This window comes from Petaurus breviceps, unplaced genomic scaffold (genome assembly GCF_028583685.1).
Source record: "Petaurus breviceps papuanus isolate PSGF00001 unplaced genomic scaffold, PetGlider_PUasm1.0 108, whole genome shotgun sequence".
Taxonomy (NCBI): domain Eukaryota; kingdom Metazoa; phylum Chordata; class Mammalia; order Diprotodontia; family Petauridae; genus Petaurus; species Petaurus breviceps.
Genome location: NW_027185593.1, coordinates 1189058 through 1212833, shown reverse-complemented (window position 1 = coordinate 1212833; position 23776 = coordinate 1189058). Strand labels below are relative to the sequence as shown.

The 23776-nt window shown below is 43.8% G+C and overlaps 1 pseudogene; it reads left to right on the top strand.

Annotated features, from left to right (window-relative positions):
• The first annotated feature begins 1682 nt into the window (after positions 1–1682).
• Positions 1683–2051, top strand: LOC138146673 (small ribosomal subunit protein eS26 pseudogene; annotated as a pseudogene).
• The last annotated feature ends 21725 nt before the right edge of the window (positions 2052–23776 follow it).

Here is a 23776-nt window from a genome sequence, read left to right as displayed (position 1 = left end):
TGAAATCCTTCTCCGAATAAGGTTTTTAAAGGCATAAAATAAAACCCATAGGATTACCAAGGATACCAATTCTACTGAAACACAAATTATGTTTTGAAGAAGTTCATGGACACCCAGGTTAAGAAATCCTGATTCAGTGTGTTAATTGAATCTCTTAGCTTTGGGTCATCTACAGATTTGATAATGGTGCCTTTGTCTGAGCCAGCAGATCTCTGGAGCTGCCAAGCTGACACAGTAACTAATCACTCCTTTTGGGGTTATGCCCATCGGTTCTGAATCCATTTACTGAATTCGTTTATGTTCTAGACCCACTTTCTCCATTTTGTCTATGAGGAGAGCTTGAGAATCTTTGCCAAATGCTTTGTTAAAACTTAGGAAACTCGACTGGCAGAATGACTCTCATTGACCAGTTTAGCAATTCTGACCGGAAAAATGAAAATGAGTCAGGCATGACTTGTTCTCAAGGTAGCTATGTTGGCTCACTACTTTCTTTCTCATCTGTTGTTCATTGGCCATCAAAGACTATTCAGTTATTTGAAAGATTTGGGGTTTATCTTGCCTGGGTAACAGCCCAAGTCAATGCTTGCTCTTTCGATGCAGGCATGAGATAAGAGTGTGGGTGAGTGGCACGGTGAGTAGAATATTGGACCTGGAGTCAGGAAGGCCTGTCACTGTGACCTGTGTAACCCTGCCTCAGTTTCGCCAACTATAAAATGAGGTTAATAATAATAAAATATCATCTATCTCCCAGCATTGTTGTGAGGTTATAACATGAGATACCTATGAATTGCTTTGCAAATCTACACTGTAAATTTTGGGGTGGAACTTCATTGATGGCCCTTTTCTGAGGACTGGACAGAGAAGGGAATGTTTTGTTTTTGCTTTTTTGCTTTTTGGAGGGCAATTGGGGTTAAGTAACTTGCCCAAGGTCCCACAGCTAGTTTTTGTGTTAAGTGTCTGAGACCGAATTTGAACTCGGGTCCTCCTGACTCCCAGGGACTGTGCTTTACTTACTGCACCACCTAGCCACCCCGAGAAAGGAATGTTTTAAAAGTCCCTTTACCTGGGCCAAGAAAAGGGGAAACTGTGAACCATTGGTCTCTCTCTAGTGCCTTCCTGTCTCCAAGCTATCATTTAAAATGTTTATTATGGGGGCAGCTAGGTGGCATAGTGAGTAGAACACCGGCCCTGGAGTCAGGAGGACCTGCATTCAATTTGACCTCAGACACTTGATACACTTGGTAGCTGTGTGACCTTGAGCAAATCACTTAAGCCCAATTGACTTACCTTCCCCAATCAAAAAAAAAAGACCAAAAAACCCCAAATTTAAATTTTTGATCTTTTGTTTTTATATCAACTGCATTTCCCCAATAAATCCTTCCTCCCTCACTCTTCTAGAGAGCCATCACTTATGACAAAAGAAAATTAAATTAAAAAAAAAACTTAGTTTAGCAAAACTATAACTAACCCAAACAAGTAGCTGGATGGATAGAGCACCAGGACTGTAGTCAGGAAGACTTCTCTTCCTAAATTCAAATTTGGCCTCAGTCACTTACTAGCTGTGTGACCCTGGGCAAGTCACTTTCCCCTGTTTGCCTCAGTTTCCTCATCTGTAAAATGAGTTGGAAAAGGAAACGGCAAACCACTCCAGGATCTTTGTCAAGAAAACCCCAAAAGGCTTTTTCGACTCCTGGCCTCCAAGATGACCAAGAAGAGGAGGAACAATGGGCGCGCCAAGAAGGGCCGCGGCCACGTGCAGCCCATCCGCTGCACCAACTGTGCCAGCTGCGTGCCCAAGGACAAGGTCATCAAGAAGTTCGTCATCTGCAACATCGTGGAGGCCGCCGCCATGAGGGACATCTCCGAGGACAGCGTCTTAGACTCCTATGTGCTGCCCAAGCTGTACGTGAAACTGCATCACTGCGTGAGCTGCGCAATCCACAGCAAGGTAGTGAGGAACCGCTCCCGGGAGGCCCGCAAGGATCGGATGCCCCCGCCCTGCTTCAGACCCGCAGGTGCTGGCCCCCAGACCCCCTCCAAAGCCCATGTAAAGAATTACCTGTTCATCAACCGATTAGAGGAAAATAAAATGGTTGGTCTATCTTAAATAAATAAAATAAAATAAAATAAAAAGAAAACCCCAAAAGGAGTCACGAAGAGTTGGACTTAAAGGGCTGAATGGTAACAACAAAGTTGGTCTCAAAATCACCATTACAGTTCTTATTGTTGTTGAGTTATTTCAGTCATGTTGAGTTTTCTTGACAAAGATATAGAAGCGGTCTGCCATTTCCTTCTCCAGCTCATTGTATAGATGAGGAAACTGGAGCAAACAGGGTTAGGTGACTTGCCCAGGGTCACACAACTAGTAAGTGTCTGAGGTCACATTTGAACTCAGATCCTCCTGAATCCAGCACCAGGCTCTGTCCAGTGCACCACCCAGTTGCCTTTACAGCTTCTCTAATACTGCCTAATCTCAGTTCCTTGAATGCACTTCCTCCCCACCTCTGCCTTATAGAGGCTTCTCTTTCTTCCTCTGAGCCTTTGCTGGGGGAGCACCTCCTCCTTAAGACCTGCCCTGATTCCTCCAATTGGAAGTGATCACTCCCCCTCCTCAAGCTGTCCCTTTAGCCAGATTTCCCCTTTGATCTCTCATCACACTCTGCATCATACTGTGGTCAGCCTGAGGACAGGGACTTGGCATAGAGCCTAGGCCTTTAGTAAATATTTGTTCAATTGAATGGAAATTTATTCCGATTTCTACCATGACTTTCCACCAACCACACAAGGGTTGCCCTATATCCACCATGAACCTTTCTCCTGAGCGCCAGTCCCACAGCAACTGCAAGCCTCTCTGACTCAACATGGCCAACACAGAACTCGGTTTCTTTCCCCCCAAACCCTCCCCCTCCCAAATTTTCTTATTACCGTTGAATGCCCCTTCCTGCTCCTTGGCATCATCCTTGATAATTCCCTATGATTTCCTTGGTTGGCATTCAAAGTCCTTCACAGTCTGGCCCCCTTCCTACCCTTCCAGACTTCTTATCCTCTCCAGGTACTTTTAAGACCCAGTGACACTGGCCTCCAGACTGGTCCTCCCACTCTACCCTCCACCTCCACGCTCCAGGCAATTTCACTGGCTGCCCCCACGATTGCAACATTCCCCCTCCTCACTTCCCTTAACACTCAGCTTAAATCCCACTTTCTGCAGGAGGTCTTCCCCAACCCCCCACCTCATCCAGTTCCTTCCCTCCAAGACTAGTTTCTTGCATATGTAGTTTCACTGCATATGTCTGCTGTGTATACAGTTATTTACATGAGAACATGAACTCCTTGAGGGCAGCAATCACATTTTGGCCTTTCTTTGTACTCTCAACTCATAGCCCAGTGCCTAGAACATTGTAATCACTTAAAGAAATGCTTGCTAATTCAGTGATTGAACGCTAGATCTCAGTGTGGGGTGAGTAAAAGGAGGCAATGTATTTTTCCCCCCAAGGCAATGGGGTTAAGTGACTTGCCCAGGGTCACACAGCTAGTTAGTGTCATGTGTCTGACACTGGATTTGAACTCAGGTCCTCTGGTGTTCTATCCACTGAGCCACCTAGCTGCCCCTAGGCAATGTAATTGAGAGGAAATAGTGATGACTTAGAGATGCTGGGATCAGGCTCTGCAACAAATTGATAAATGCATAATAAATGCCAAAATTGGAATAGCAATCTGAGTTACATTTCAATTCTAAATTGTAGGACCCAATTATCTTGAAGGGCCCATCTAGCCCTAAGATTCTATGCTGTGTTCTTAGTGCCTATTCTAAGGATCCTCCCAGCTCTGACATTTTGGGTTCTAAGGGCCCTTCCAGTTCTGACACTCTGGGTTCTAAGGGCCCTTCCAGTTCTGTCACTCTGGGTTCTAAGGACCCTCCCAGCTTTGATATTCTGTGTTCTAGGGGCTCTCCCAGGTCTGACATTACTTGTTCTAAGGACCCTCCCAACTCTGATATTGTATTCTAAGGCCGAAGAAGCCTAGAGGCTAATGGAACTATATTATGGGGTCTGAGAAAACACATAGGAGCCTAGCCCTGTCATTTTGACCTTTAATTAACACCAACAAAATACACAGCATGAATACAACTATTATTAGTGGGTGAGGGTGGGAGGATGATTGTCCTCGAAATCTGCTGAAGGGAAAGAGATTGGGGACCACTGTTCCAACTTCCCTTCCTGCTCTGAGGCTGGTGGGAAGGGAGGAACTAGAGATGCACACTGGTGATTCTCCCGAGATCTGGACGTCGCCACCTAATTGTGGCACTATCCTTCCAGTCCAAGGCTGCCTCTCTATCCATTGGTGACTCCATAGGAAACAGAATTTCAGAGCTAGGAAGGAACAAAGAACATGGAATGTTAGAGCTGGGAATGATCTTAGGGCATAAAACATAGGCTGTTTGAGCTGAGAGGGAGCCCAGAATCTATGTTAGAATTAGGAGAGAACTGGACTCTGATTCAGTGATTCTTTACCTGTTTTGTGTCCTGCGCCCCTTTAGTAGTTAGTCTGTTGAAACCTATTGTCCCCTTCTCAGAATCATGTTATTAAATGTATGTAATAAAATGCAGAGGGTTAGAAGGGAAACCAATTACGTTGAGATAGTTATCAAAGCAGTAAAACATAAGTTAATTGAACCCCTGAAAGCCCTTGGTGGCACCTAGGCTAAGACTTCCTGTTCTAGGAGCTCAACAGCAAACCCTGGAAATGCTGGGTAACTCCAGAGGGAGTGAGAGAATCAACGAAATAACGGTTAATTCATTGTTTTCAGTGGTTACCCTTATAGCTGACTTCCCCTTCTGAAAAAATGAAGGACTCAGAGGTTCCTCATTCAGGAGTACGCAAAACAGGGTCTGGGGCCATGGAAATTTCCAAATTTCCATAGCCACAAACCAGAGAAGTGTAGGAAAACCTCCAGCCCCATTCATGGGATTGGAGATTTAGAGCTGAACAGACCTGTAGAGGCTATCATTTTACTCACCTAGAAACCTCTTTGCTACCCACAATCCCTCTCTCTCTTCTCCTTCCAATTCTAGAACCCTAATTAAATCAACTCTGTTATTATTTCTGGATAGGGTGTGTCAATCTGCCCACCTAAGGCTACCATCTCAGTAACTTTCCAAACCAAAATATGGCTCCCTGGCCACTACTCCCCTACATGTGTTGAGGGCAGGAATTGTCTTCCCTTTTGTATTTTTAGCTCCAGAGTTGTCTAAGTACTTGTCATATAGTAAGCATTTGATCAATGCTTTAAAATTAATCAACTAATTAATCTAGCCTTGTTGTTGTATGGTCAGTCCAACTCTTTGTGATCCCATGGACCACAGCATACCAGTATTGTCCATGGGGTTTTCTTGTAAAGATACTGGAGTAGTTTGCCATTTCCTTCTCTAACTCATTTTACAAGTGAGGAAACTGAGGCAAACAGGGTGAAGTGATTTGCCCAGGCTCATACAGTTAGTGTTTGAGGCTGGATTTGAACTCATGAAGATGAGTCTTCCTGATTCCAAGCCCAGTGCTCTATTAACTGCACCACCTGGCTGCCCCAACCATTTTATTAAACACCTACTATTCGTCAGGCACTATGTTAAGCACTGAGGATACAAAAGGGGCAAAAGACAGTCCCTGTCCCCAAGGAGCTCACAATCTAATTAGGGAGACACCAACCAAATAAATATGTACAAACAAGCTACATACAGAATAAACAGGAAATAATGTAGGTCGAAACACTAGAATGAACAGGGACTGGGAAAAGTTTCCTGTAGAAGATGGGCTTTTCACAGGAACTTGAAGGGAGCCAGGGAAGCCAGGAGGAGGAAGTGAGCAGGGGGAGAGTTCTAGGCACAGGGGAAATGAAGAGAAAATGCCCAGAGGCAAGTGATGGAGTGCCTTGTTCATGGAAAAGGCAGGAGGCCAGTGTCACTGGAGGGAAGAGCATGTCCTGGGATGTCAGGAGTAAGAAGACTAGAATGGTGGGAGGGGGTTAGTTTATGAAGGACTTTGAATGCCCAGAGGATTTTGTATTTGATCCTGGAGCTAATAGGGAGCTCTAGAGTTTAATGAGTGGGGATGTGTAAGGAGTGGCGAGGTGGCACAGTGAATAGAGCACTGACCCTGGAATCAAGAGGACCTGAGTTCAAATCCGTCCTCAGACTCTTAACACAAAGTAAGTCTTGCGACTTGGGCAAGTCACTTAACCCCAATCTTCCCCCCTCCAAAAAGCAAAAAAAAAAAAAAAAAATGAGTGTGTGTGTGTGTGTGTGTGTGTGTGTGAGACATGATGAGACCCTTTCTAGGAACATGATGGGACCTTTTCTAGGACAGGAACTGTTTCAGTTTTTATCTTTGGTTCTCCATGGCCTTGCCCAGTGCCTGGCACATAGTATCTGCTTAAGAAATGTTTGTCAGGTTGAAATGAACTCTGAAATTCTGTGTAAAGAGCACACCCAGCCCCAATAGTCTATGTTTCATGTCCCAAGGTACCTGCTGGCTCTGATGTCTTGTTTTGCATTCTAAGGTCACTTCCAGTGATTAACATTCAGTATTCTAGGTTCCATGTTGCATGTTCCTTCCCAGCTCTGATATGCCCTAAGATCATTCCCAGCTCTAACATTCCATGTTCCATGTTCCTTCCCAGTTCTGACAGTCTGTGTTTTCTATTCTGAGGTCCCTCTTAATTCTAACATAGATTCTGGGCTCCCTCTCAGCTCAGACAGCCTATGTTTTATGCCCTAAGATCATTCCCAGCTCCAACATCCATGTTCTTTGTTCCTTCCCAGCTCCAACATTCTGTTTCCTATAGAGTCACCAATGGATAGAGAGGCAGCCGTGAAGTTAGGAAGACCTGTCTCTGACACTTAACCGATTCTGTAACCCTGGGCAAATCACTCAATCGCTCAATGCTCAAGGTTAGTTGTTGCTGTTTGTGCAATGACATCATGGAGTGGTCTTGACCTTGGAGTGAAATGGATTTAAGGGAGGCACAAAGTCGTCAGCCTCCATCTCTGTTTCAGAGCCATCAAAGTCCAGTAGCAGGACAAAAGTCAGGACTAATGGGATGGCTAGGGATGCAGTGGATGACCTTGTCATCTTCAATGTCTGACCAAGCTCTAAGTGCTGCATAGCGCCTGTTTCAGCCACCTTCATTGGAACAAATTGCTCTCGTTTACCCAGTCTGCTGGGGAGGTCTTCATGTGCTTAGGGTAGACATCCCCCTAATTCACCCAAGTGACAAGACTGAGATAAATGAATGACGACAACAACAACAAAATGGCTATTGGCTCAAGTCCTCAAGGAGGGACTACATGGAGAATTCGGTAAGAATGAAAGAAAAACCATTTATTAAGCACTTGTTAGATGCCTGGGGATGTAATGTAAGCAAACAAGACAGGTCTTGCCCTCTAGGAGCTTACATTCTAATAGGATTGGACAATACCGAAAGAGGAGAGAAACTGCAGGGTTTAGAAAGTGGATAAAGTGAAAATCGTCAGTTCTTGAGTTCAGGGTCATGGGTCAGAGGAGGAGGCTGGAGCTGCAGGAGGGGGTGCCTGGAGGATGGACAAAAAAGTAAAAATCAAGCTTGTCTGAAGAGGGAGAGAGTACTGAAAATGAAAGGGAACGGGGAAGGTGTCTCAAGGTAGTATCTGAGCTTGAAGGAAGCAAGGCATTCTAAGAGGTCAGCGGTGAAGAAGAGGCATGGGGGAAAGAGGGAGGGGCAGCCCCCACTGGGCGGGGAGACAGGTGATAGAATAATAGGTTCAAGATAACAGTTATGTCTGGAAGATTCCGTGCACAAAGAGAAGTAAAATAAGTCTGGAATAGCAGCTAGGACCCAGATTGTGGAAGGTTTAAAGTGCCAAATAGAGGAAATTTGCATTTTGTTTCAGAGGCCACTGGGGTCACTGATTATTTTAGAGCATTGGTGGGATGGGATCAGACCTGCGTTTCAGGGACTATCAATCTGGCAGCCTCAGGGAGGGTGGAGTTGAGACCCGAAGAAGGTAGGGTCCGACCTTTTGAGATTATTCAGAGCGAACTCTCATTTTACAGGTAAAGTAAATGAGGTCTAGCGAGGAGAAGGGATTTACTTAAGGTCCTAAAGAAGGTTAGTAAAAAAAAATGAAGGCTGGAGTCGAGGTCTCCTGCCTCTCAGTGCAGGGCTCATTACCCTGAGCTATGAAGATTTCATTGTAAACTAAGCCCACACGCAGCCCGAAGGCAGTTTGCTCTCCAGAGATAGGCAGACACTTCCCATTTCTGTGGGTAATTTCCCCTTCAGGTTTGACATCTTGCTGCTTAGCAACCCAGGGCTATGTAGGAGAGAAGGCCCCCCCCCCCCGCCCCCCAAGGGTTGCTTTGGGGGAAGGATCTCTGGGTGCCTGCAAACCGCCTGTTTACACGTGGGCTTTTCTGTGTTTTGTCTCTGGTGACAATTAAGGCTCCGGGCAGATTCTGCAGAACAGCGGTGTGGTTATGGTGGGAGGGGAGGGACCTTGACCTCAGCTCTAGTTTCGCTAGTGACTTTCCCCATCTTCCCTTCCAGAAGGAGTGTTAGTTTGGGAGTTTGAATACTTTGCAGATGAGACGACTGAGGTTCGGACAGAAGGAAGTCCACCCGGGAAGTACCCCCGGGATCCGAACCCGGGTCTCCTGGCTCAGCCCAAAGATCCTTCCACCGCATCTCCCACCCCAGAGTTGCTATAAGGACCAGATGGGACAAAGATGATCATTCCTAGCATGCTTCGCCTCCTCCGAGGCTCAGGTCAGACACCCCCTCTTTTAGCAGCTTTTCCTGAGCTCTCTAGGGAAGGGGGAGTAAAACTGGGGGATGACAGAGGGTGATTGGTGTTAAGTCACAGGACAAGTAGGTAAGAGGCTAACACCTTGCAGGGCTGTTTTTTTCTTCTACATCACGTTTTCCTTCAAGAACTCTCCAAGACTTCTGCTCCTGGAAGTTACAACCCTGCAAAACGACTCCCTCGGAAACACCTTCTACCCATCAGCGATCTACACACACCCTCATCATCCACCCACCTCTCCTTTCCCGTGTTCCCAACTCTATGGCGGAGAAGAAAAAAGACCTGTTGTTAAGAGGGAAGAAATTCCACGCCGTGGAAACAAGAGTTGCCATGACGTTCTAGCTTGGCAGCCAATAGAAAGGACGTCATGAATTCTCCCCCATAAGAAGCTAGTTTTGTTTTCTTTATTTTTTTTAATTCTGAAATAGCAACTTCTCCACCTCCTTTAGGCAACACTTCTAGACATGAGAAAAAAACCCCACAGAATTTCAGCGTTGGAAGGGACCCCAGTGGCCGTCTGGTCCAAGCTATGCCCAAAAGGAATCCCCAACAACATATTTGACAAGGGTACATCCAGCCTCTTGGGAAGGTCTCCATCGAGGCAGAAGCCAGGACCCACTTAGGTAACCTGTTCCACTTTGCCACAGCTCTGATGGTTAGGAAATTTGACCTGATATCAAATTTGGGACACAAAATTTCAGAGCTGGAGGGTGGCCAAGACTCCCTCTAATCCAAGGGAGCTGGGGTGGGGAGGGGAGAGTGGGAAGAACACCGGACCTGAGAGTAGAGGACCTAGGTGTGGATCCCAGCTCTGCTGTGGTTACCTGCTGGTACTTGGAAGAATCACACCCTTTCTCTTCTATAAATAAAGGATTAGACTAGATGAGAGGTTCTTAACCTGGAATCCACAAGAGATGTGTGCATAGATTTTTAGCAGGCCTGGGACCCTGGATGGGCAAAAAAATAAAAATTTTAAAAATCTCTATTACAATAGAATTGATTTCCTTTCTAATGCTATATACTTGCTTCTATATATTTAAAAACATGATTTTGATAAGGGGTCTGACATAAGGCATCACCAGACTGATAATCAAAGTCCAGGATCCAAAAATGGTGAAGAAGCCCTAGACTAGATATTCTCTGGGGCAGCTGGGTGGCACAGTGGATAGAACACTGGACTGGAAGACAGGAAGACTCCTCTTCCTGAATACAAATCTGACCTCAGACACTTACTAGCTGTGTGACCTTGGGCAAATCATTTTACCCTGTTTGCCTCAGTTTCCTCATCCATAAAATGAGATGGAGAAGGAAACAGCAAACCACTGCAGTATCTTTTCCAAGAAGACCCCAAATGGGATCATGAAGAGTTGTCTATGACTGAAAGACGGTATCCAAGGTCCCTCTAGATCTTTTTTTTTCATTTTTCAAATGCTTTATTAACTTCTGATTTACATCATTCATTTCCGCCAGATTTTGAGTTACAAATTTTCTCCCTGTTTTTCCCCTACCCACCGCCTCAAAATAGCAGTTCCACAGAATATCCCCTCCTCCAATCTGCTCTCTCCCATATCTTCTCCCATACCCCCTTCAACTTTTCCAGTAGGGCATGGTGGATCTCTATGCCCCAGTGCCTGTATATCTTCTTTCCCAATTACATGTAAGATAGTATTAATAATAATATATGTATATATAATTTTAAACATTTGATTTTAAAACTTTGAATTCCAGATTCATTCCCTTCCTCCCTTGTCACCCACCCTTACTGGGAAGGTAAGCAGTTCAGTATAGATTGTACATGTGTAGCTAATGCAAAACATTAACATAGTAGATATATTGTAAAAGACTGACTATATTTCCCTCCCTTCTATCCCACCACCCACTTGTTCTATTCTATACTTTGATCCCATCCCTTTTCAAAAGTCCCTTTTCCAACTTCCATCCCCCCCAGCCTGCCCTCCCTTCCATCATCCCCCCTCTCATTCCCTTCCCCCTATTCTCCTGTAGAGTGAGATACCCTATTTAGTGTGTATTTCATTCCCTCCCCGGGTCCCTCTAGATCTTAATCCTGTGAGTTCTGCTTATTGATACATGAACCTCTTGATATTCTGGATAAGGTATTCATACACCCCCTGACTGGATATCTCCAGCAATGGGAAGCTCCTTCTCTTTCAAAGCAGTGCATCCCATTGTTGGACAGCTCTGCCTGGGAGAAAGTTGTTTCTTGCAGTCTGGGCAAAGAGCTCTGAACCAGTAGTCTAGAGATCGGGTTTGAGTCCCAGCCCTGACCCTTGTGACCCTGTGTGACCTGGGGCAATTTCTTTCCTTTCTCTGGGCCTCAGTTTATTCATTTGGAAAACAAGGAGCTTGAAGGCAACAAGCATTTATTGAACATCCACTGTGTGCCAAGAAATTTTTTTTTTTTGCTTTTTGGAGTGGGGAGGGCAGGGCAGTTGGGGTTAAGTGACTTGCCCAAGGTCATACAGCTAGTAAGTGTTACATGTCTGAGGCTGCCTTTGAACTCAGGTCCTCCTGACTCCAGGGCTGGTGCTCTATTCACTGCCACCTAGCTGCCCCTCAAGAACTTTGCTAAGAGCTTTACAAATGGGGATTATAATAGCATCTCCCTCCCAGGGTGGTTGTGAGGATTAAATGAGATAATCTTTGCAAAGAGCTTTTTGCAATGACTGGAATACAGTAGGTACTTAATAAATGCTTGTTCCCTTCCCCACCCATACCTCAAGTCCTGGGCATATAAAGAAAGGGAAAAATAGTCCTTTCCCTCAAGAAGCATATGGGGAGATGATATATAACCAATTAGGCACATACAAGATATAATCAGAGCAGATGGAGGGTGATATCAGAAGAATCCGTTAGCATCTGGGGAGACTGATAGCGGTCCCCTACAGAAAGTGGGAACTGAGCTGAATCGTGGGCAAGCTAAGAGGCAGAGGTGAGGAGGAAGGGCATGACAGGCATGGAGGACAGCCAGGGCAAAGCACAGAGACGGAAGATGTCGCCGGTGTGGTGCTCAAAGTGAGCTGAGGTGGCTGTATTGTAAAAACAGAAGAGGAGCATTGGGTGCCAGGTCATGAAGGGCTCTCAGTGCTCAGAAGAAGACTATCTTTGCTTCTGGAGGTAAAAGGGAACTAATTCTAAGCTCTTTTTTCCAGCTCTGACTTTATGGTCTATGATTCATCAAAGAAACCAGCCCAGGCAAATACACTCTTGTCTACCTCTCCTAATGCATGTCCAGAAAAGACAAGGCCCAGGAGAGGAGAGAGGCCTTCTCACTGGCGAGGGCCACTGAGCATAAACATGGTCAGGCCTGCTTTTTGGGAAGATTGCTTTAGCACCTAAGTGGAGGATTGACCGAAGGGAGAAAGAAGAGAATGGAAACTAGGAGACCAATTAAACGACTGTGGCCTGAGCCCAAATGTGAGATGATGAGGTCCTGCATCAGAGCGGTGGCAGTAGATGAGAGAAGGGGGTATATACCACAGTTATTGGGAAGGTAGAATGACAAGATTTGGCAAATACCTGGCTATGTAGGGTGGGGAGGAGTTGAGATGACACCTAGGTTTCAAGCCAGGCTGATTGGGAAGATGGTAGTACCCAGTAACAGGGAAATTTGGAAGAGGGGAAGGTTCAAGGGAGAGGATAATGACTTCTGTTTTGGAGATTTTGAGTTTGAGGTGCTTATAGGACATCCTGTTCAGAATGCCTAAAAAGAGGTTGGTAATAGAGGACCATTTGGAGGCAGCTAGGTGGCTTAATGGTTAGAGCCTGGAGTCAGGGAGACCTGAGTTCAAATTCAGCTTCAGAGACTCACTAGCTGTGTGACCCTGGGCAAGTCACTTGTTCTCTATTTACCTTAATCCATTGGAGAAGGAAATGGCAAATCACTCCAATATTTTTGCCAGGAAAACCTAACAGACAATATGGCCCCTAGGTTCATGAAGAGCTGGGTAGGACTGAACAACTGAATAACAGTACAGGACCATAGTTCAGGAGAGAGGTTAGGGCTGGATAGATGTGAAAATCATCAGCCTAGAGATGAAAATTGAAGCCATAGGAATTGACGAGATCATCAAGTGCAATCATATACCCTTCACTATACAAGAGGAAGACAAGAAGATGGCCCAGAACTGAGCCTGGGGGACACCCACATTTAGGGGACATAATGTGAATCATCAAAGGAGACTGAAATAGCAGGATAATCTTGAGTTCAAATTCCCACTCCTCCCCTCCCCAATTGTGACATTTACCCCCTTTGCCCTCCTTTCTTGTACAAAGCAAGAGGGCTGGATTAGGCAATCTCTACAAGTCCCTTCTATGTTCTAAGGCTCCTTCGAGTCCTGAAATTAGGGGGTTTTTTAATAGTGGATTTTTTTAATGTATTAATAATAATAGCTAACATCGATGTGGTCCACTAAGATTTGTAAAATGCTTTACAAATATTATTTCATTTGGCCTTACAACAACCCTGGGAGGCAGATGCAATTAACCCAATTGCATAGATGATGAAACTGAGACTGACAGAAGTCAAGTGATTTATCCAGGGTCACATACTTAGTGTTTAACCACAGCTGCCAAACTAGCATTAAGACAAACAAAGTTACTTTGTGTAAAATAGCACCTTTGATCCTCATAACCACTCTGTGAGGTAGGTACTATGATAGCCTTTTAAAATTTTCATTTTGTAGTAAAGGAAACTGAGTTTCAGGGAAATGAAAGGACTTCCTCTTTTTTTTTTTTTAAGCAATCAGGGTTAAGTAACTTGCTCAAGGTTACACGGCCAGTTATTTCTGGGTGTGGTGCTGAGTATCCAAGCCAGGATTTGATCCAGGTCATCCCGACACTGGTTACTCGCTGAGCCACCTGGCCGCCCCAAGGACTTCCTCTTGATCCCAGAGCTAACATGAGTCTTCCAGGTGTGAGGACAGCACTCTACTCTTCCACTCTGTCTTTCTACATTCTATGCTCAATGAATGAATGAAAAAAGCATTTATCACACATCTACTATTACCAAGGAATGTGCTAAGGTCTGGGGACAAAAACAAAAATGAAGAAAGTTCCTGCCCTCAAGGAGATTTCCTTCTAATTGGGAGAGACAATACATCTAGGGGAGTGGTAGCCTGGGATGGGTATTTTGGTCTGAAAGGTTATTGGAAGTGGAGCCATGGGGAGTAGACTGCTACACCTTTTTTTTCCCACTGGGAATGGTGGTATTAATTTGATTTTAATTCCAGAACCAAAATGCAAGGGGAGAGAGGGGCACAGGGAGGAAGCAAAGCATTTGGCATGGCCTGATATCCTGGGTCACAAGGGATAATTGCTTTTGGGGTGTTGGACTCCCAGGATGAGAATTCTAGACATTGAAAGGTTAAGTTGGCTTGGTCAGTGATGTCAAATGGGGTTAGGAAACCATGCATAAGAGTCCTTGACTTAGCATATTGACTTAGAAAACCACATATGAACATTAGCTATGTCCTATTGTATTTTTATTTATTTTGTTAAATCTTTCCCAATTACATTTAATGCGGTTCTGGCCACAGTAGGGAGTGTTACATGGCATTTGAAGGCTGGGTGTTTGACACCTCTGTTCCTGGGCATGGTCTGTGGTGGTAAGTCTTCGGTGGAGAAGGTATCATGGGAGTACAGTGCAGTGTGGCTGGGGCTGACCGGGTATGGTGGGCTGGGCCGTATGTGAGACATGCACCAAGCATACCCCTACCAGCTCTGCCATTCTGAGCTGCTTCCCAGGTCTGCCATTCTGTGCATTGGGGGCGAGGGGGATGGCAGGTGGTTGTGCAGAGGAGGCTGTAACATCACGCTGAGATGTTTTCTGGATGCTGGCTTAGGTAGGTGTTGAGTGTGCCCCTGAGCGTTTGTGATGGGAGTCACAAGTGGGAGAAGTTATGGAGTGGGCAGAGCAGAAGGGGGGTATGCATGTGTGAGAGAGACAGAGGTGCTGAGTGCATGCAGAAAATGATGGTAGAATATTAGGACATGAGTAGGAGGGAGGAGGGATGTGGGGACCCTTGGAGACGATTCTGTGTTTAGGGAGAGTGAGAGTGCCTTAAGCTGTGCATTTATGGATCATAGGCTGGAAGGGACCTTACAGGCCAATCCCTCATTTTACAAAATGAAGAGACTGAGGCCCAGGAAGGCTGCAACTTACTTAAGGTCACACCAGGTTGATTAAACATCAGAGCCTGGATCCTCTGACTTCCAGACAGTGTTCTAGGAGAGTGAGCCAAAGGCATGAATCTCTTGCCTGTGTCTCTGGCCAGGGAGGAAGTGTAGCTCTGGGTCTCAGTGTTTGTCACCATAGAGAGTGGGAACTGGGGTGGGGGGTGGAGAGGGAGGTGGGGATAGGGGCATTAGGATATTAGGGACATCAGGAAGCCTGGAAGATGCTGAGATAGATGCTTAATTTTACAGTTATCTACTTTCTGATCCTTACAATAGCCTTGGGATGTAGGTGCTATTATGATCCCCATTTTATAGGTGGGGAAACAGAGGCAGATAGTGATTAAATGACTTCCCCAGGGTTATGCAGCTAGTAAGTGTCAGAGGTTGGATTTGAACTCAGATCTTGGCCTGCCATTCTAACCACTGCATCACAAAGTTGCTTCCTATTTCTGGTTGTTCATTCAAAGCATTACCTAGCTCTGCCATTCTTATTCTATGGTCTTCCTTGCCTGATTTAGAAATTCTCATGTCAGTGCAGAGGAGAGAAAAGGTATTGCTTGACCCTATCATCCCCACATGCTACCATCTAATATTTTTTTTGTTTTTTAAATTTTTTAAATTTAAAATTTTTTTTTTTGCTACCATCTCATATTAATCAATATTTAGGAAGTGCCTAGATAATAACAGAACAAAAACGACATTGCTCCTGACCTCAAAAATATTACATCCCTTCGAAGGAAAAAACACAAATTCATATCAGTGTATTAAAAGTGAAAAGAAGCTCTCTTTTAAGGGGTGGCACTTTTGGGGTGCATGGGAGGAGTCAGGAAAGGCCTCAAGCAGGAGGGGCATGAAGGAAACTGAAGAATCCAAGAGGAGGGGGTGAAAAAGGAGTAAGTTCTAGCGATGGGCAGCCTCAGAGGGCAAGCTGGGCTAATCCATATTTAAAGAGAAATCCCTTCCAAAACATATCCAACAAGTGATTATTCAATTTCTACTTGCAGATCTCCAGGGATAGGCAACTCACTATCTCTCAAGGGTAGCAATTACCCTTTTGGCAAACTCTGATTTTTTTTGAATCAGATCTATGATTTCATTGGCAAAGGGAGTTCCTAATGAGGAAAAATATTCTCAACCAATTTTGTAGGTTCCTACTGGCTTTTTAACTTATGGTCTTTAGCGAATTACCTAGGGGTATAGAGGCCTTGCTTGAGGGGATAGAGGTTAAGTGAGTTGCTCAGGGTCACCCAGCCAGTGTTGAACAAAATTCAAACCCAAGTCTTCCTTTCTCTAAATCTGGCTCTCTATCCACTACTCTACCCATGATGCTTCTATATTTTTATTTTATTTTTAATGGTATTTTATTTTTTCTAATTGCACATAAAAACAATTTTTAACATTTAAAAAATTTTTAAGTTCCAAATTTTCTCCTTCCCTCCCTTACCTTTCTCCTCTCTAAGTAAGATAGTAAGCAATTTGATGCAGGTTGTATATGTGCAATTGTGTAAAACCTATTTCCATGATTGTCATGTTGTAAAAGAAAAAACAGACCAAAAGAAGAAAACTACAAAAAAAAAAGAGAGAGAGAGAGAAAATAGTAGGCTTTAATCTGCATTCAGACTCCATCAGCTCTTTCTCTGGATGTGGATAGCGTTTTCCCTCACGAAATTTTTGGAATTGTCTTGGATCATTGCTTGACTGAGAAGAGCTAAGTCAGTCATAGTTGAATGTTGAATAATGTTGCCCTTACTATGAACAATGATCTCTTTGTTCTTACTTCACTTTGCATCAGTTCATGTAAGCCTTCTCAGGTTTTTCTGAAATCCCCTTGCTTGTCATTTCTTATAGCATAATAATACTCCATTACATTCATTTACCAAGCCTCTCTAATTATTAAGAAGCTTTTTTCTTACCTGGAGCTGAAATATATTTCTCCCAACTTCTTCCTATAGGTCTGCCCTGTGGGACCCAAGAGGATAAGACTAGTCCCCCTTCTACATGACAGTCTTTCTGATGCTTTGAAGGAAACTATCATGCCCCCTTCCCTCTCCCTGCTCCCAGTCTTTCCTTTTCAAGTTAAACACCCCCAGTTACTTCCCCATGTAGCTTGAATTCAAGGTCTTTCCCCTTCCTTAGTGTAAATGGAATCATGGTGTTCAGTTATTCAGAAACCAGGTAGATGGAATCAATGCTACCTAGGAGGCCCAAACCCAGAAATGGAGGGGGTACAGAGGAAGCAGAGACCAAATGCCAGCTTCTCCTTAGAGAAAGGTCAATGGATGAGGTTCCATTTAAATCAGACCTTGAGGATGCAGAAAATTTTAATACTCAGAAATGGGGGGTGGCTAAGTGGTGTAGTGAGTAAAAGTGCTGGCCCCAGAGTCAGGAGGACCCGAGTTCGGTTCCGGCCTCAAACACTTAGCACCCACACAAAAAAACTAGCAGTGTAACCTTGGGCAAGTTACTTAACCCCAATTGCCCTTCAAAAAAAGGCAAAAAAAAAACCAACCTCAGAAATGGAGGTTGGAGGGGATTAATAGGAAACCCGAGAGCCAATTGTTAAATTTTCAGTGTGATCATTTGGAAATTGGCATGAGCTACAAATCAAGGCTTGATTTATTATTTTGTTTATTGTCTCCACTTCAGAATTTGATGGAGAAAATTTTCATAATGAAGAATAAACAGAAAAGTTTATTTTTTTTGTTAAGCCAGTTGTTAAACATTTATCAGAATGTCATTGGAATTACATGACCAAAGGCCAAAGATCCTGGAAAGGATATCCTGTGATCTACAGGCAATGAGTCATCTTAGTTGGCTATAGTTTAGGGCATGTGAGGAAAAGCAATTGGAGAGATAACACTGGGGAGGTATGTTGAGTTAGGTTGTGGAGGGTCCTGAGTTCCAGGCTGAGGATTAAAGATTTCATTCAGTAAATGGTGGTAAGATACTTGATCAGGAAGATGACTAGTGACTTTTATAGGAAGGATTGGAGAACAAAGGATGGGAGACAGAGAGGCCATTTAGGAAGGTCTAGGTGGGAGTTGATTAGACCTGAATTAAGGTGGTGGCTGTAGTGATGGGAAGAAAAGGACGGATGTAAAATATATCTCAAAGGAAGAACAGACAGGATTAAAAAAAAAGTTTTATTATTCCCCCAATTACATGTAAAAATCATTTTTAGTATTTGGGTTTTTTTTTTTAAGTTTTGAGTTCCAAATTTTATCTTTCCCTCTTTCCTCTTCCCTTTCCCTGAGACACTGAGCAATCCGATATAGGTTATACATGTGCAATCATGTAAAACATTTCCATATTAGTCATTTTGTGGAGGAAAACTAAAACTAAAAAAAAAATGAAAGAAGGAAAGAAAGTGAAAAATAGTATGCTTTGATCTGTATTCACACTCCATCAGTTCTTTCTCTGGAGGTGGATAGCATTTTTCATCATGAATTCTTTGGAACTGAAAATAGACAGGATTTGATGACCCACTAGAGAGCAAGGGCCAACGGAAAAGGAAGAGAGCTAGATAACTTCAAGACTTGGAGGCTGGGGGGCAGTTAGGTGGAGCAGTGAACAAAGCACCGGCCCTGGAGTAAGGAGGACCTGAGTTCAAATGTGACCTCAGACACTTGACACTTACTAGCTGGGTGTGACTTTGGGCAAGTCACTTAACCTCAATTGCTCAGCCTTCCTCCCTCCAAAAAAAAAAGATTTGGATCCTGGCTGGATGATGTAACTACAATCAGGGAGGCAGGCCAACTGAACCTCTGAGGGTACAGGAAGGCAGCAGCTGCTGTCATTAATGTTAAGGAGAGAGCTAGCCTGTTTCCACATTTGAGGGTAACTAGAGGCGATATGGGGCAGCAGTGGATAGAATGCTGGACCTGAAATCAGGAAGACTTGGGTTTAAATCTGGCCTCACACTTATTAGCTGTGTGACCCTGAGCAGGTCACTTGACCCTGCTTGCCTCAGTTTCCTCATCTGTAAAATGAGTTGGAGAAGAAAATGGCAAATCACTCCAGCATCTTTGCCAAGAGAATCCCAAATAGGGTCACAGAGAGTCAGTCGAAAACCTTCCCCAAACCCCCTAAATGAGAGTTTTTTCTCAGATGATTATGTCCAACATGTATGGATTTAATTAATTAAATTTATACAGATTGTATCAGTTGAAAAGTCAGACACAAGTGGAAATGAGTAAACTGATTTATTAACAGATTACTGTGTACTAGGTACTGTACTAAGTACTGAGGTTAGGAAAAAACAAACATAGTCTTGCCCTCAAGGAGCTTACATTTGAATGGAAGAAGCAATATGTATTTAAGTAGGTACTTTGTATAAATAGACAGTTGTATCTTATACTATACATACAAAGGAGATTCTTCTCCCTCCTTATCTCTGCCTACTGGATTCCTCAGCTTCTTTCAAGTCCCAAACTAAAATTCTATCTTCTTAAATCTCGTCTGAAAACCCAAATCTTCTGAATTCTAGAGCCTTCCCTCTGTTAATTATTTCTTGTTTATTCTGTATATGGATTGTGTATATGTGTATGTATGTATATGTGTGTATATATGTATATATATATATATATATTTTTTTTTTTTTTGCTTGTTGTCCCCTTCCTCCCCCCATTGTATTGTAAGCTCCTTGAGGACAGGGACTTTCTTTTGTCTTTTCGTATCCCCAGTGCTTAAAGGCACAATGCCTGGCACATAGCAATTGCTTAATAAATGATTACTGACTTACAGACGGATGAGACAATTTTATGGAAGGTGCTACTGGAGCATTTTCACTGGGTATCCCATACCTGGAATTCTCTCCCTCATCTCCATCTCCTGACCCTCTGGCTTCCTTCAAGTTCCAGCTAAAACTCCACCTTTGGCAAGAAGCCTTCCCCAATCCCCCTAAATGTTAGTTTTCTCTCCGTTGATTATTTCCAACTTATATGGATTCAATTATATATGAATTAAATTTATACAGATTCTTGGTACCTAGTTGTTTGCCTCTTGTCTCTCCCATTAGACTGTGAGGTCTTTGAGAACAGGAATTATCTTTTTTCTCTCTTTGTATCTTCAGTTCTTAGCACAGTACCTGGCACACAGTAGGGGTTTAATAAATGCTGCCAATTGACTGACTATAAAGGAAATAATAAGAAGGCTTATGGAGATGTGGACTGGATTGTTATTGTTATTCTTTTTTATAAGATTCAGGTAGAAATGGTCCATGCTACTGTTCATTTATAGGTGATGTTCAGTGAACTATTGCCCTGGTGGTTAACTTGAAGACTTTTTGCAGTAGTCAGAATATTATGATGTAAGCTCATCTGCTGAGTCACTAAAAGCATCCTTGGGACAATTCCAATAGCAGATAGGACAACAAAGATGATATGTACTGATGGGGTACCTGGGGTCCAAATCAATTTGTAAAACCAGTTTGTACAATTGATGTTACAAATTGATTTAGACCCCTGGTACCCCATCATGTACCTAGTTCCTTAAATACCTTTTGCTAGGTCTATATATTTTGTAAGCTTTTCATTCTGTGTAGTTTGGAGTTTTGAATGTCTAGTATGGCAACTCCTACTAAAAACTGTTCTCAAATTTTGATGAATCAATGTTATTTATGGATGGTTTGGAGTGATAGTTCTCTGCCTGTGATGGGGGATGGGATCCCAATAGGTTCAGCAGGAATTCTGATCTTATCTAAGACCAGAAAACCTGCAATATCGTCTGGAAAGAATTCAAGGTCTCAGGCTTAATTGGAGTGAGAGTTGTAGAAGTTTATTGTTACACTTCCATGAGAAGCCGGCAAGAGTCCTTTAGGGGACCTGCGAGTGAGAGGGGTACAAGCTTTTTACCTTTAAAGGGTAGGGCTGCCATTGTCAGGGCTGACCGGACAGGAGAGGCCTCAGTGCATAGACAAAGGTCAGAGCTGACCAAGAGGAGCATGTGAATAGCTAGTTTAGATAAGATTTGGGCCAGGTCAGGAGACAAAAGGCAAGGACAAAGGAGGGTGTAGGCCAGGCCCAGAAGAAATGAAGAGATTAAGTAAGAACAAAGAGGTCACAGGGTGTTGCCTAGGTGGAGTGTGGGGTAGGGAGAAGGGGCAGATCTCAAGGGCGGGAAAGGACAAATTGCAGTTACAATTGAACAGACTGGTTTTACAAGTTGGTTTCACAAATTGATCTAGACTCCAGGTACCCCATCACCTGTGATCATTGTTTTACACGAGTGAAAATCATGGTTGAAATCTCAAGGATATTTTGAAGTCTGTCTTTTTGGTACAGGATTTTGACATCTGTCAATAAAAGATAACAGATTTCTGCTCTATAATTGCAGCCCTTGATCCTGTATTTTTGGATTCCCAGCCTGGCTCTTTGGTCAGGCCTGCTGCTTTCTCCCCTCCCTCACAAGATCTAGGTGTCCCTTACATAGAAGTGGTCCCTGAAGGCAGGGGAGGGAATCCGAGCTAGAGATCCAGCTTCGGCTACATCTCTCATTCTCAGTCCTGAGTCACCGATTGCCTGTTGGACATTTCCGACTGTAGGTCCCAGTGGCATCTCAAACTCATGTCCAAAATGGAACTCATTACCTTCTCCCCAAACTCCTCTTTCTACCATCTTTCTGTTGAAAGCACCACCACCCCTTTAGTATCTCAGATTTATCTCGGCATCATCCATCATTCCTCTGTCCCTCACCTATATATATATATATTCAATAAATCCTACTATTTCTATTTTTATGTGCCTTGCATCCAAGCATTAAGCATAAAGCCCCCTCTACTCCAAAGGTTCTTCATCCTTTTTTATTTCATGGCCCACCTTTGGTAGTCTGGGGATGACTGTGGATCCCTTCTCAGGAAAAAAATAATATTAGCATTTCTATAGAGCCCACCTACTACTGGGCTAAGCACTTTACAAAATTATCTTGTTTGATCCTCACAACTCCAAGAAAGGTTTGGAAATGCATAAAATAGAAGGGGGTGGGGAGGTCCAGCATTGACTGAGAATCTGCTATGTGTTAGACACTGTGCTAAACACTTTACAAATACCTCATTTGATCCTCACAACAACCTTGGGAAGGAGGTTTCCTTTTTGATTCCTACTTCGTCCAGTGCAGTTGGTGGGCTAGCGAGCAGTGAGAATAACAAGATGGGGGTGTAATCAATAGTCTGTTTATTACAGGACTATTTCATACAGAGCCAAAGATGCAAGGAGCTCACAGAGTTTTTATGCCCCCCAAGGAGAATGTAGACACCCCCAAAGAATGAAGACAATGTAGAAAGATCCTCCACCAAAGAAATGCAAATAATGTAGAAGGAGCCTCCCTTAATCCTGTTTACTATTTACCCTTGATTAAGGTTAGATACTTATTAAGGTATTATTCTAGGACCAGTTCCAGAGGCATAAACAAAAAAGATTACAGGCCCTCTTGCTATCTGCCTGGTAACCTTTGCAGATAACTGTAGGGAATATACCTGGGGAGATCAAGGGACCCCAAAACGTTCCCTTCATGATACATCCTCTTGCTTGTCTGCCCTGTAGCCTTTCAAATAATAATATAAGGGAAGGGGAACATTTCATTAGCGAAGTTGAGAAACTTCTGAAAGTTCTCTACAAATTCCCATTTTACAGTTAAAAAAAAACTGAGGTAAACACGGTTAAGTGGCTGAAGTTGGATTTGAACTCAGGTGTTCCTGATTCCAGGGCAGCTATGTGGCTCAGTGGGTAGAACTGGGCCTGAAGTTGGAAGGTTCATCTTCCTGAGTTGAAATCTGGCCTCAGACACTTACCAGCTGTGTGCCCCTGGGCAAGTTACTCAACTCTGTCTGCCTCAGTTTCCACATCTGTAAAATGAGCTGAAGAAGGAAATGGCAAACCATTCCAGCATCTCTGCCAAGAAAACCCCAAACAGGAACATGGAGAGTTGGACACGACTGAACAATAACAACTTCCTGACTCTAGCCCCAGCACTGTATCTACTCCATTCCCTAAAATATTTAGGATTACAAAATAACCCATTATAAAAGATGAAATTAAAGATATAATTCCCTTCCAAGTTCACTCACCCCTTGCAATCCATCAAGGTTTTCTGTGGACCCCAAGTTAAGACCATCAGAGATATGGATGGGGAAGGTCATCCTCATTTTACAGATGAGGAAATTGAGGAGACAGGAAGTGACTCGCCCAAGATCACATGTGTGATAAGTAGCAGTCAGGATTCACACTCAGGTCCTGTGACTCCAAATTCATCCAGCTCTCCATTGTAACCCCCGCCCCCCACTTCCCGACTCAGGGAGGTAATTCTTGGAGAAGGCGAGTTGGGGATTAGAATGAAAACCAGCCATTTTCCCTCCATGGGTCAGGCCAGGCAGGGAGCCCCAGAGTGTGCCAGGAAGCCAACAGACCTCCCCTCTACTAGTGTTTTTCATAAGACACAGACCCAGCTCAGTGGTGCTTAAAGTCCCCCTGGGGGAAGTGGCAGCCCCACCAGCCAAAGCTTGAAATTGGCCTTTGAAAACACACTAAAGAGAGATGTTTTTTCAGTTAGCATGTAATTAACTTAGGCCACTCTCTGGCACTGAGTGCCATGGAGAAAACCAGCCCTTTATTAGAGACACACAAGGGGGCATGAGTTCCAGGGGTAATCTGTGAAAGCCCTAGCTTGGGGCCTGAGGCAGGCTCTGTACAAGATTTTAGTTCTAATGAAAGCCCAGAAATAATTAGGGAGCAGGAAAAAGAAATTCGAATTTT